Genomic DNA, 14,016 nt, shown 5'->3' on the forward strand with positions numbered 1-14,016 from the left:
CTTAAACCCGATGACAAGTTCTTTGCGGTCAATGTCCACCGGCGTTAATGGGGAAGAATCCATTTATATTTACACTCTGCTACAACAGCTGATCTGTCTTAAAGACAGGAAATAGATATGGCTAATTAGATGGACTTTCATCCAAGCAGAATCTTGAGACCTGAAGCTTTGTGTCTATTGCATGCCCAATCCTTTTAGGACACCGTTCCTAGTTTTCTCTAACATAGGGGTGTCAAACTCAAGGTGTGGGGGGTGGATGTGACCCATGAGGTGCTTAGATCTGGCCCAAGGGGCTTTATTTATCTATCTTATCTTCCATCTATCTATCCATCTATCCATCTATCTATCTATCTATCTATCTATCTATCTATCTATCTATCTATCTATCTATCTATCTATCTATCTATCTATCTAATCCTTCCCCCACCACGCCCACCAAGCCACGCCCACCGAACTGGCAGTATTTCACCAATGAGCATAAATGAGAAAAATGGCCACATTAGGTTTTGTTTAGTGCCATCTTAACTTCAAACTGCCATTAAACAAATGGTTGTAAGTCATAATGCCTGCACCAGTATGTCTAGCCGTTTGATGAATTTGTCTTTCACTCTTTCCTTTCTTTTACCTTTCCTTTCTTCTTTCTCTTTCTTTTCTTTCTTTTTCCCTTATGCATAAATTTAGTCTAGGCTTGAGTGATAAGATAACTGGGTAATTAAATGAGAACAAATTATAGTAAATATACTTATTTATTTATTTATTTATTCTTATTTATTTATTTTGTCCAATACACAATGAGGGTTTTAGTGGGTATATATCTATATACACATAGTAAAATACACGATGAAGGTTATAGAGGAGATACTCATAGTAAAATATATCTAAGAAATAATAGAAAAGAAGGTATAGTAATAGAACATATCAATGAAAGAATAGAAGAAGAGATATAGGAATAGAAGAAAGGTATAGGAGATATAGGAGAGCAATAGGACAGGGGACGGAAGGCACTCTAGTGCACTTATACTCGCCCCTTACTGACCTCTTAGGAATCTGGATAGGTCAACCGTAGATAATCTAAGGGTAAAGTGTTGAGGGTTTGGGGATGACACTATGGAGTCTGGTAATGAGTTCCACACTTCGACAACTCGGTTACTGAAGTCATATTTTTAACAGTCAAGTTTGGAGCTTGATTGATCTAGAATATATATAGAAAACCCCCCAGCAAATAGCTAAAATGTAATCCTAAGAACTTTACCAATGTTAAGCATGCTTGTTAATTTTATTTTAATTGTTTAAATAAAGTCTTTTTTGAATTTTGAAAAAAAAAAGGGAAAAAAAGGAAACCCACCTAAAATTCTCTGCCCACAATCAGATTTCCCTAAGACACTTGTGCTGTCAGTGACTGGATTTATAAAGATGGAATCATTATTATTTTCTTGTATCTCCCTGTAATAAAAAGTGACATCCCGACTCTCTTGATGTAAGATTAGAAGTCATCAGTTCTCACAACTTAGATACGATGAGCAGCAGCTGATTTGCAGAATCCCCGGCAGTTCTCCAATAGATAAAATATGAGAAAAATATATAAGGCGGCAAGAAAACGCTAAGAGAATGACAAGGAATTGAAAAATTCCCAGAAGCGACCCAAAGCTTTTTAGTAATGTCATACGCAAAATTAATCTGCCTTTGAAACTCCGGTTAAATAGTGCCCTGGTTTGCATAACTTGAAGAAACCGTAGCTCTCATGGTGGTATATCCATTATGATAGCATGCAAATGTGTCATGGTATTTGAAAAACCCAGTTCCTCAGATACTCAAGAGTTTAAGGAGGTTAATTGAGGAAAAATACTAATTTGGAGTGACAACTCCTTGGAGGGAGAGTCACTTTGCTCTTTAAATAGCGGCAAGATAGCCAGTTAACAGAGTTGACTTTTCAATTTCTCTTCCATAAATATCGAATGCAAACAAAGGGATGAAGCTGCTAGACCTCATGAATACTGAACAGGGGACAATTTACATCATTACCCTAAAGCAGCACTTTTTAAAAAAACACCAAGAAAGTGGGCACGACAGACACACATGAAACCCTAATCCAGGTAAACAACCCAGTTGCAAATTACACACTATGCTACACTCAATAAATATTAAACCTTGATTAGAAACATAGAAGACTGTCGGCAGAAAAAGACCTCATGGTCCATCTAGTCTGCCCTTATACTATTTCCTGTATTTTATCTTACAATGGATCTATGTTTATCCCAGGCATGTTTAAATTCAGTTACTGTGGATTTACCAACCACATCTGCTGGAAGTTTGTTCCAAGGATCTACTACTCTTTCAGTAAAATAATATTTTCTCATGTTGCTTTTGATCTTTCCCCCAACTAACTTCAGACTGTGTCCCCTTGTTCTTGTGTTCACATTCCTATTAAAAACACTTCCCTCCTGAACCTTATTTAACCCTTTGACATATTTAAATGTTTCGATCATGTCCCCCCTTTTCCTTCTGTCCTCCAGACTATAGAGATTGAGTTCATTAAGTCTTTCCTGATACGTTTTATGCTTAAGACCTTCCATTGGGTAGCTTAATTTGAAAACTTGGTTCACACAACCTACTGAACTCCAGTCTATTCAATCCTATTTTAATTTACTCTACGTGAACCCGTCCAGCAGGTTTTTTTTCAACAAACCATATTAATTCACAATTATTTTCTGAATAATTGAATATTTTTGGAATAATTGTTTATTTACAAAAATTATCTGTTTATTCACAAACATTATTTAGTTCACAAATAATGCCAAATCATAATGAGTAGACAAACCAACCTTGATACCGCTTACAGAGTGAATTGCATGAATCTTTCCTCGGCTGAATAGGAGCTAAATTAGATTAGCAGAGTAGGCGGAGCTTCATTAGATGAATCCAGTATTCTTCAAATTTGTGGAATTCAACCTGTGTAGACTTCAACTCCTGGTGAATTCTGGGAGTTGAAGTTCACACAAATGGAAGGTCCCCAAATTCGAATGATGCTGATTTAATTCATGCATCAAACCCATGAAATATTTATTTATTATTTATTTATTTATTACTTAGATTTGTATGCCGCCCCTCTCCGAAGACTTATTGCATCAACTGACTTTGTTAAAGCACGATGGTTGATATAAAGGCGAGATTTTAAAAATGGGGATTGCTTGGATTCACACAACAAACCTGGTTTAATGCAACACATGTTTGTGTATTATTATTATTATTATTATTATTATTATTATTATTATTATTAATAATAATAATCATAATTAGATTTGTATGCTGCCCCTCTCTGCAGACTCGGGGCAGCTTACAACAGTGAGAAAAAACAATATATACTGACAAATCTAATTAAAATCTAAGATAGCAATTATACATTTAAAAATCTAAAAGCTTATGTGTAATGCTCAGGGAAGTAACTTGAGGATGAAGAGGGCAATCAATTCACAGCCTTAAACAAATAAACAAACAAAAATCTTTTCCCCAAAATGGTTATTATTATTATTATTATTATTATTATTATTATTATTATTATTATTGTTATTGTTATTGTTATTATTATTGGATTCGTATGCCGCCCTTCTCCGTAGACTTGGGGCGGCTAACAACAATGATAAAAACAGCATGTAACAATCCAATACTAAAACAACTAAAAAAAACCTTATTATAAAACCAAACATACACACAAACATACCATGCATAAATTGTAAGGCGTAGGGGGAAGGAATATCTCAGTTCCCCCATACCTGACGGCAGAGGTGGGTTTTAAGGAGCTTACGAAAGGCGAGGAGGGTGGGGGCAATTCTAATCTCTGGGGGGAGCTGGTTCCAGAGTGCCGGGGCCGCCACAGAGAAGGCTCTTCCCCTGGGTCCCGCCAAATGACATTATTTAGTTGACGGGACTCGGAAAAGGCCCACTCTGTGGGACCTAACTGGTCGCTGGGATTTGTGCGGCAGAAGGCGGTCCCGGAGATAATGCACAAACAACCCAATTTTAGACCTCAGTTATATGCAACCAAAAAACTATGGATGTAGAAAATCATGGTTATTTCATGGTTATTGCAATTTATCCTCTTCAAAAGTCCTATCCTATTTTACATTCCAACCCAGGCCCTGTGTCCTAATGCTATTGAATACCTCTGCTTATAAAATAAATTAAAAAAAGAAAATAGACATGATGCAGCAATATTATTTTAAAAAGTATAGCAAAGAAAGAAACAATTCATATGGAGATTTTAAAAAAAATTATTTCCTTCCACACTTTTCTTTTTTTCAAACAGTTTTTGACAGTGGTCTGAACAAGATGTTTTATATTCAGGAAGCCAACCATAAGCCCTTGGTTTTAATTATATTATATTCTGAATTCATAGACAATAGTGTTTTTTTAAAATATAAATCAATGGTCAACCTCTATTAACATAGAATAAAATATAATTCCTTGTGTTTATACTGTACTTCTCAAAACATGATTTATTGCCTAAGATCATTTTTAAAAACACCAGAACTTGCTATTATTATTTTTAAAAAACTTGGCCCCAGAAATTCTGGACTTTGATTTGATTTTGTATGCTGTTTGGAACCCCGAAAGGTTCAGTCTTATATCTAAGATGAGCGTTAACTGTGGTTTCACCAGTTCCTTTTTGTCTTTGCAATTTTCAAAGGCATTTCAGAGCTGGCTTTTAAATTTAGGTTAATCAATAAAGCTTGAATTATATGGGATGCATAATTGATTCCATGGTAAGGGAAGATAATGGGGGAATATATCTCACCAGAGCAAACAGGATGGAGCTTTCAGGGAGAAAAGAGTAGAGTAGAGTAGAGTAGAGTAGAGTAGAATAGAATAGAATAGAATAGAATTCTTTATTGGCCAAGTGGTGATTGGATACAGAAGGAATTTGTCTTTGGTACATATGCTCTCAGTGTACATAAAAGAAAATATACATTTGTCAAAAATCATGAGATACAACACTTAATGATTGTAATAGAGGTCAAATAAGCAATCCGGAAACAACCAATATTAATAAAAAAATCTTAAGGATACAAGCAACAAGTTACAGTCATACAGTCATAAATGGTAGGAGGTGGGTGATTGGAATGATGAGAAAAAGCTAGTAGTAATAGTAATGCAGACTTAGTAAATACAGTGGTACCTCTACTTATGAACTTAATTCGTTCCGTGAGCAGGTTCTTAATTACAAAAGTTTATAAGAAGAAGCAATTTTTCCCATAGGAATCAAGGTAAAAGCAAATAATGTGTGTGATTGGGGAAACCACAGGGAGGCCCTGTTTCCTCCCAGGAGATTCCTAGAAAGGCCCCACGGAGGCTTCTCCCTGCCTTTTCCGGCCGTGTTTCCTCCCAGGAGATTCCTAGAGAGGTGCCACGGAGGCTTCTCCCTGCCTTTTCCAGCCCTGTTTCCTCCCAGGAGATTCCTAGAGAGGCCCCCATGGAGGCTTCTCCCCCCCATTTCCGGCTCTCTTTCCTCCCAGGAGATTCCTTGAGAGGCCCCACAGAGGCTTCTCCCCACCTTGTCCGGCCCTGTTTCCTCCCAGGAGATTCCTAGAGAGGCCCCCACGGAGGCTTCTCCCCCCCCATTTCTGGATCTGTTTCCTCCCAGGAGATTCCTAGAGAGGCCCCCAGGGAGGCTTCTCCCTGCCTTTTCCGGCCCTGTTTCCTCCCAGGAGATTCCTAGAGAGGCTCCATGGAGGCTTCTCCTTGCCTTTTCTGGTTAGAGTTTCGGAGGCTCTGGTTTCTAAGTGGAAAATGGTTCTTGAGAAGAGGCAAAAAAAAATCACCTGATTCTTATCTAGAAAAGTTTATAAGTAGAGGTGTTTGTAGGCAGAGCTACCGCTGTAGTGGACAGTGTTGTGGGAAATATTTGTTTAGCAGAACGATGGCATTTGGGGAAAAAACTGGTCTTATGCCTAGTTGCCTTGGTGTGCGGTGCTCTATAGGGACATTTTGAGGGTAGTAGTTGAAACAGTTCATGTCCAGGATGCGAGGGGTCAGTAAATATTTGCACAGTCCTCTTATACCAGCTGCAGCTGAAGCTTAAATTTTCCTTGCTGCCTTGTACGGAAGTTCCTTTGTGCTTTAATTTAATGAACACTCATGGAAGTGGGGGTGGGGGGAGAAAAAGCCGCCTGCTTATCAGGGTCTCGAATTAGTAATAAAAAGGAGATTAACATAGTGTAGCTGCTCTTTAATAATATATTTTGTTGTTGCTTTAATAGATTGCTTTATTCCTCATCCGATATGGATATGTAATACTCCTTTGCTCCCTAGTACTAATTTAAAAGGACAGCCAACCTCTGCATGGGGCTGGTTAATTAATTACTTATAATGCCATCAAACACTGGAATGGAGGAGAACAGCTGGCAGTAAATCAATAATCTAGAAATAATAATAAAGAAACAAATGCCTGTAGCTCAATCGGCACTTTTTCAAATCATTTTAGACAGACAACAGCACTGCACTGAAAGAAAGAAGTATTTTTTAAAAAAGTAATCAAATCTAAGCATGCCGCCCCGAGTCTACGCAGAGGGACGGCATACAAATCTAAATAATAATAATAATAATAATAATAATAATAATAATAATAATAATTCTCTTTGTTATGTTTTTGGACAGAGAAACATAGAAACATAGAAGATTGACAGGAGAAAAAGACTTCCTGGTCCATCTAGTCTGCCCTTTTACTATGTCCTCTATTTTATCTTAGGATGGATATATGTTTATCCCAGGCATGTTTAAATTCAGTTACTGTGGATTTACCAACCACGTCTGCTGGAAGTTTGTTCCAAGGATCTACTACTCTTTCAGTCAAATAATATTTTCTCACGTTGCTTTTGATCTTTCCCCCAACTAACTTCAGATTGTGTCCCCTTGTTCTTGTGTTCACATTCCTATTAAAAACACCTGGACCTTATTTAACCCTTTAACATATTTAAATGTTTCTATCATGTCCCCCCTTTTCCTTCTGTCCTCCAAACTATACAGATTGAGTCCACGAAGTCTTTCCTGATAAGTTTTATGCTTAAGACCTTCCACCATTCTTGTAGCCCGTCTTTGGACCTGTTCAATTTTGTCAATATCTTTTTGTAGGTGAGGTCTCCAGAACTGAACAGTAGTGGGTTCTAAAACCTGTTGCTCCCGGTTCGGGCATGCTGGCGCTACCGATTCAGAGAACCGGGCCGAACTGGGAGCAACCCACCCAGTCAGATGGCGCATCAGTAGCGAAAATTGACCTGTGCGCGCAGCTTTGCGCATGAGATTTTGGTGATTGTTTGCTTCTGCGCTTGCGCGTAAAGGGAAAAAAATCACCGAAATCTCACATGCGTCACCTTTCAAGATTTTGTTTCCTGCGCATGCACGAGCGCATGAGATTTTGGTGATTGTTTGCTTCTGCTCATGCGCAGAAGGAAAAAACCACCGAAATCTCACATGCGTCTCCTTGCGAGATTTTGTTTCCTGCGCATGCACGAGCGCATGAGATTTTGGTGATTGTTTGCTTCTGCTCATGCGCAGAAGGAAAAAACCACCGAAATCTCACACGCGTCTCCTTGCAAGATTTTGTTTCCTGCGCATGCGCATCTCGCCGGGAGACACACCTGCAGCATAGTGCATTTGTAGCAGCAGAATCGAAAACCCGCCCCTGATTCCCACTGCTGCTCCATGGTCCCTTCCAACTTTATTCTGATTGAAATACTTTCCGCATCTGGTCTTTTCCGCCTAAATCAACTACCAACCAGTAATAGGCCACTGGAGCATGGCCACAAAAAGTCCACATGGCCCTAGCTGCCATTAAAAAGAAGCCCCACCCCTTTTTACATACTTTGCATACTGTAGAAAAGAAGGCGGGGATTCAAAACTAAGGGCACGGTTGCCGTAGTCAGAAACCTAATAGATTTTTTTTTCTTGCATTTTTCTATAGAAATATATTTTTTTCCCTGTCTTTCTTTCCCTTCCTTTTTCCTGGTGCTCTAATCATTGCCCAATTTACTTTTGTTTATTTTATTTTCTTTTGCAACGTGTAGTAACAAATGTAAGTAACAATACAGTGATGACCTTCATTTTAACAATCACGACCGAAACATTGTGTAACAAACCTTTTCATTCATTTGATGGATCAACTCTTGGTTGACCTGAAAAGCAGCGGACTTTGTGCTTGCGAGAAAAAATTCAAGAAAGAAAAAAAATCCCACACAATTGTGGCTGAAGCAGCTAAATACTCTTCTGCTCATTTACATTGATATTTTAAACCATTATTAAGATGGATAATATTTCTTTTATTAAATATTCAATAGCCTGAGCTGGTTAAGAGTGTAAATAATCTTTTTAATCACCGTTCCATAAATACCACCACGTACAAGGTAAGCGTTTCGACTATAGCTAGTCCTTGATTTACTGTATGACTACGACATGGATCAGGGTTTCCATTGCTGAGCAAGAAGGTCATTAAATGAGTTGCGTCAATTTTATGACCTTTTTTTGGTCATGCTTGTTAAGCAAGGTACTGCAGCTGATACTGAAGCATCAACTGGGAAAAAATAAAGCTGGTTGGATTTAGCAGAAATCGTGTGACTTTTAAGGCAGATTACTACAATTAAAAAACAGAGCTGTTAATTATGCCTCGATCTACCAAGCAATAAAAGAAAAGTCGGAACAGCATTAGGAATGCAAAACCATCACAAGTCCCTCTGATGTTTGAGCTTCTTCTCACCGTCTTCCACAGTTCCCACTTCTAAACAAACTTAGCTTCTCAACTCACTTTATCCACCAACTCTTTAATCCTGATTACTTTTTGTACTTTTTTTTGAAAAAAGTTTATATAAACATTAAAAAAGATAGTACATGGTCTTTCACTTTGTTACATATTTGTTTACCTTTGGTAATGTACAGTGTCTTGAGTTAGACAGAAGCAACAACAACAACAACAACAACAACAACAACAAGTGTGAAGAAAAAAAAGAAAAGAAAAGAAACAAAAATAGAGAAAGAGAGAAAAGTGGAAAACATATAAACATGTTCTGGTCACCACACTTCAAAAAAGGCATTGAAACTCTGGAGAAGGTGCAGAAAAGAGCAACCAAAATGATCAAAGGTCTAGAAACCAAGACTTATGAAGAGAGACTGTGGGAACTGGGCATGGATAGCCTAGAGAAAAGGAGGGCCAGAACGGACATGATAGCAGTCTACACGTATACGAGGGGATGTCACAGAGAGGAGGGGATCACTTTATTCTCCAGGGCACCGGAGGGCCGGATGAGGAACAACGGCTGGAAGCTGACCAAGGAGAGATTCAACCTGGAAATAAGGAAGAACTTCCTGATGGTCAGAACGATCAACCAGTGGAACAACCTACCAGTGGACGTTGTGAACTCCAATATACTGGACATTTTTAAGAGGAAATTGGACTGCCATTTGGCTGGGATGCTATAGGGTTCCTGCTTAGGCAGGGGGTTGGACTTGATGACCCGCATGGTCCCTTCCATCCCTAACAATAAATAAATAAAAAAATGTAACAACTGCCCCCCCAACTGACTAATAGATAATAATCTTTAATCCTGATTTCAATCAATCAATCAATCAGAAGAGGTGGAAGGGACCTTGACGATCTTCCAATCCCGTGATGGCAAACCTATGGTATGCGTGCCACAGTTAGCACACGGAGCCATATCATAGGGCACGCAATATGTTGCCCTATGTCAGCTCCTCTGATTTTCAGCTGCTTTTCAGCTTTGGGGAAGTCTGTTTCGCTCTCTGGATGCTTTAGGAAAGCTTCCCTGAACCCTCCAGAGTTGGGCTGGTTTTTCTTTGTTCTTCACTAAGTAAGCTAGCATGTAGAAGCAACATGTAGAGCTTCAATGGGAAAGATTATACTGCAGAAGAATCTCATTATAACCACGAGTTATTGTTTGGATGCCTGTAATAAAATAATCTGTGATATCTCATTGTGCTGAGTTATCTTACTGGGGAAAGTTCATCTTGTACCAGCATACTGACAGTTAGAAAAATTAATCAGTGGAACAACTTGCCTCTAGAAGTTGTGAATGCTCCAACAGTGGAAGTTTTAAAGAAAAGATTGGACAACCTATAAGGGTATCCTGCTTCGGGAGGGGTTGGACTAGAAGACCTCCAAGGTCCCTTCCAATGCTCTTACTCTATTCTATTCCTTCTTTTCTCTAGACTAGGCAAACCCAAAGCTTGCAACCGTTCTTCATATATTTCATATTTCCTCATCTGTTCCATCACGTACTTGGGCTGTCAATCAACCTTCTCTTCCCATGTGTGTAATGTCTCACTTGCCTGTGGGTTTGTGCTTTTATGACTTTTTAAGACCACCGAAACCTCAACCTAGCTTCTCTTAAGCTTCCCGCAATTAACAGCAACATTATATGGGATCCACAGAGAAAAACATAGGCTCCAGCCCAACACATCAAAGGATACTGTATATGCAACCCGTTCGCAAGAAAAACGTAATTCTGGCGAGAGCACTGTGGCAGGCAAATCTTTGGGAGCACATGAAGGATTCCCCACTGTTCCCAGCACATAAATGCTCTGGAAGCCACACCAGGGGGTTTTCTATGCACAGACTAAGCTTCTGAAGGGAAGCAATGGCTCCATAGATCCATGGCCTGCAGAGACAACCTGAAAATCAGCTGTTTCAAGCTTGCTGGGGCTGCCTCGATGCTCTAGAGAGGCTCATTTCACAAGTGTCGATGCGCTGAGCAAAGTGCCTCTTTGGATGCTCAGCGCAGCCCTGAAAAGACCCCATGTAGTTGGAAGGCAATTAGCTACGTCTCCCATGCAAACCGTTCCCAGATTTATCCCATTATTAAAGCCTCGTGAAACATCTGTTAGGATCCTCTGGAACAAAGCAGCGATCAAGGGAAACCCACAGCCCCTACCTTGCCTACCAGAATTTTCCCTGGAAAAGGGAGTTGGCGGCTTGCGTGCGATAGCAATGAGTTTTCATTTGTTTTTAATGAAGCAGAGTTGGATTCACAGCAGAAGTGGGTTCCTACCGTGCTTCCCCGAAAATAAGACCCTGTCTTATATTAATTTTTGCTCCAAAAGTTGTGCTACGTCTTATTTTCGGGTGGGTGCCTTATATTTCTCAAATAAGACAAATTCACAGGTAGAAAAGCTGACACCCCCAAAGAAAGTGTACTGTACGGTACACTGATTACGGTACGGTACCTGTCAGTATGGCACCCACCCACACAAACGACGGCACTTATATAGTACAACAGTATACTCCCGCTATTGCAGCTTCCGGCCACCAGAGGAACTACAGTCTACGCACTGTAGTGGAGACTGTAATGGCAGTGAGACAGCAGCAGACTGTGTCTGCTGTACTGGATGGTACAAAGTGATGGAAGGGGCCAGCAGGGGACACCACATTATTACGGTACCGCTATGAACAGCTTTGAATGGTACTGTATGTTTTTCCCCCGTACCGTATGTAAACTTGACTACGCCTTATTTTCGGGGGGTGCCTTATATTAGCAAATAAAATTAGAAAAAAACAATTAGAAAAGAAAAATCAGAAAAGAAAATTATAAAAGAAGGGTTTTACTTATATTCTAACTCTTAAAATGCAGCTCTTAGCTGGGTCATCTTCCAATCCCGCCCAGTGTTACGGAACTATTTTCATTTGGTACCCGATGGATGTGCCGCTAGTCGTATTTTCCCTTTAGGCATGCCCCTACAGTATTTAACACCACTTTCCATGTATACCTGCTCATTTTGGAAGGTGGCACAAATTTACTGCTGTCAGGGTGCATTAAGTACGTTAACCCATGCATGAACTGTAACTCGGGTATTTGAAAAAGGAAGATTATTTCATTAGATGGGTGTCACCTTGTGATAAATATCCCAAGCCTTTGGTTTTCTTAAAGAGACAGCTGTTTTTGCCAGCTGCTCAGCTATTTTCTTATACTGTGTAACGTCCTGCTAACAGTCCTGTTTCTAGAATTTCCAACTAACTATCAAGATATCCCATACAACAGTGATGGGCCAAATCTCTTGCTGAAGGTGAGATGACAACTCCGAGTAAACAATGGTGGACTCTGAAGGTTTTTGTGCCGTTGTTTGATTCTGATTGTGAGATTGTGTCCCTTTCCATACTGGACTGTAAGACTATAAGAAGAGCCCTGCTGAATCAGGCCAAAGCCCATGGAGTCCAGCATTCTGTGTCACACAGTGGCCCACCAATTGCCCATGGGGATCTTGAGCAGAAGGAGAAGGCAAAAGCCTCTCTTTCCCTTGATCCCCCACAACAAATGGTCACCAAGGGAATCCTGCCTGCCTCAACCAATGTAGCACATCCGTTTCAATAACCACCGATACACTTGGCATCCATGAATCTGTCTAATCCTGCCTTGACCCACGTGTAATTTTGCAATTTGCGCATGATGGCTCCAGTGGCAGTCCTATTCGCCATCTTTTCTAAAAAAAATATTCATATTTTTGTTTCATGTGTATGCGCAGAAGCAAAATTTTGGGTGAGATTTCGGCAAAAAACCTGCAGAAATCTCTTAGTGCGTGATTTTAGGTCTTGGGGAAGGCCGTTTCGCCCTCTGGATGCTTTAGGGATGCTTCCTGAAGCCCTGGAGTGCAAAAAACAACATAACAGGCAAACAGGAAGTTCATTTTCCTGAACTTCCTGTTTGCCCCTTTGGCGGTTTTTTCACCATCCTAGGCTTCAGTGTGGCCTTGTGCATGTGTGGGATCTGGGGGGATTGTGTGCATGTGCAGGGGCAGAGTGTGGGGGTTGCGCATGCGTGTGGGGGAGGGAATAGGTGTGGACACATACGTGCGTGCAGTATGTGTCCTGCAGAAATATCTTAGTGCGTGTGTCCCCTTGCAAGATTTTGGCATGTTTTTGCTTTTTGCGCATGTGCAGAAGCAAACACGCAAGGTATGCACACCCATGCGCACAAGCAAGTCAAATGAAGCTGTGCATGCAACGCATGGGTAGCGGGAGTAGTGACAATCCGCCCCTGATGACGTGAAGGGTTAAAATGGTGACGCCTTCCCTTCTGCTCGCGGGAATGATTTTAAACTAAGCAACATAGGACCCATGAAATAAAATAACCACAAGGTGATCTTGCAGCTTGGAACAGAGAGGCTATAAATAGAATAGCTTTGGGAACTGTTTCCATTTGCATCCTTGTTTTTTATTGTTTTTTATTTTTCCATTCGTCCGACAAAGGATACGATTGTAAATACAGGCAGTGGGCACCCTCGTTAACCTCTCTAGTTCGGTCTTGTTTGACCCAATTACTACCAATTATCTTTCATCCATTCCATCCATCACAAGGACATGACAGGTAAGTGCGCTTGTAAAAACAATAAACAACATGAACAGTTGCTGAACAAAAGCGATGGAACTTTCTTTTGTCAAGGATTAGTCCAATCCTAGGTGATATTCCATTATGTTACCATGCAAGGTAAAAGAAGCATGTCAAACAGAAATGAATGCTGAGTCATAGGGTGTAAACTGCAACCTGATTGGGCCAGAGCATTATAAAATGCAAAGCAACTTTACAATGAACTGAATAAACAATCTCTCACTGCCAACCCACACTCAGGTAGTTCTTGACTTACAGAGAGATAGATATAATAAATAGATAGATGATAGATGATAAATAGATGAGAGAGAGAGATACAGTAGAGTCCTCGGAAAGGGGCATACAAATCTAAATAATAATAATAATAATAATAATAATAATAATAATAATAATAATATTAATATAGATATAGATATATAGATATAGATAGATAGATGGAGATTTTGTCAATTCCGATGATTTAAAAACCATCGGAATTGACAAAATCTCCATCTGTCAATTGCAAGAGGCCACTTTACTTGGGATTGGCAAACATAATTCGCCGCTACATCACGCAGTCCTAGGTGCTTGGGAAGCACCCGACTGGTGATGAAATACGAATAGATAGATACATATATAGATAGAAGATAGATAGATA

At 39.8% G+C, this 14,016-nt stretch overlaps 1 protein-coding gene across 30 annotated transcripts in view; it reads right to left on the reverse strand.

The window, feature by feature from the left end:
* Positions 1–14,016, reverse strand: part of CELF2 (CUGBP Elav-like family member 2) — a 591,098-nt gene that overhangs the window by 222,662 nt on the left and 354,420 nt on the right. The window contains exon 1 of one of the 30 annotated variants that reach the window (XM_070754403.1): positions 2,823–2,991. The exons of 28 other annotated variants lie outside the window; for them this stretch is intronic. The gene's annotated coding sequence lies outside the window, so the exon portion shown is untranslated. Of the gene's footprint in view, positions 1–2,822; positions 2,992–14,016 lie in introns of those variants that run through there. One more of the 30 variants, XM_070754420.1, reaches the window with a different exon arrangement.

Source organism: Erythrolamprus reginae, chromosome 6 (genome assembly GCF_031021105.1).
Source record: "Erythrolamprus reginae isolate rEryReg1 chromosome 6, rEryReg1.hap1, whole genome shotgun sequence".
Classification (NCBI taxonomy): Eukaryota; Metazoa; Chordata; class Lepidosauria; order Squamata; family Dipsadidae; genus Erythrolamprus; species Erythrolamprus reginae.